Consider the following 1,069-nt stretch of genomic DNA (forward strand, 5'->3'; position numbering starts at 1 on the left):
CACACTTTTTTTTTTATATACCTGTTGTATTCATCACCATTTGTCAAAGGATCCTCTATTTGCAGAGATTACAACTTTGCATACCTTTGGAATTCTATTTGTCAGTTTCTGAACGTACTTATTGGAAATGTTATTCCACATGTTATTCCAGATGTAACTAGCTTGTATGTCATTTTTCGCTGTCCTTAGTTGTTCAGTTCTTCCCACAGGAGCATAACATGTTTGAGATCTGCTGATTGTACTGACCAGTCCATTAAAGCCTATATTCTAATATCACTAATATACTAACCAAAGAGGTTTTTAATATGACAGAAGTGTGATTTGTATTGTTATCTTGCTGCACGATTAGATTTGCACCAAAAAAAACCCCACACTAACCACAGGGGATGGCATGATATTGCTTACACGTTCACAAGAGGAAGACGTCAAAAAAAGATGCTGTGATCTCATGAAACCAAAAACCTTGTCTACAATTGACAAAGGTACAAATGGTGAAAAAAAATGCTGCTTGCCTCCTTTTAGCACATCACATTTGTACTGCAACAGAACCAGATTGGCTAATAGTGGTGGACATTCCACATTATGATCCCCACATGCGATTAAAGAAGGATGATACAAGGACAAGCTTTCACTAATTTGAAAATACATTTCATGTATTTGATGACTTTATAACTACATTAATGTTTTTTGTTTATAATACCCCTCTGAAGTGCAGCGATAAGGTTGGGCATTGGGGTTAAGTTAGGCGTACATTACAGGTGAAACTCAATTAATTAGAATATCGTGCAAAGTTCATTTATTTCACTAATGCAACTTAAAAGGTGAAACTAATATACGAGATAGACTCATTACATGCAAAGCAAGATAATTCAAGCCGTGATTTGTCATAATTGTGATGATTATGGCTTACAGCTCATGAAAACCCCAAATCCACAATCTCAGAAAATTAGAATATTACATGCAATCAATAAAACAAGGATTGTACATAGAACAATATCGGACCTCTGAAAAGTACAAGCATGCATATGTACTCAGTACTTGGTTTGGGCCCCTTTTGCAGCAATTACTG

At 35.5% G+C, this 1,069-nt stretch overlaps 1 protein-coding gene across 2 annotated transcripts in view; it reads right to left on the reverse strand.

Annotated features, from left to right (window-relative positions):
• TMEM181 (transmembrane protein 181) overlaps positions 1-1,069 on the reverse strand; it is a 43,404-nt gene that overhangs the window by 15,279 nt on the left and 27,056 nt on the right. The gene's annotated exons all lie outside the window — the stretch shown is intronic.

This window comes from Nanorana parkeri, unplaced genomic scaffold (genome assembly GCF_000935625.1).
Source record: "Nanorana parkeri isolate BGI_ZX_2015 unplaced genomic scaffold, ASM93562v1 scaffold424, whole genome shotgun sequence".
Taxonomy (NCBI): Eukaryota; Metazoa; Chordata; class Amphibia; order Anura; family Dicroglossidae; genus Nanorana; species Nanorana parkeri.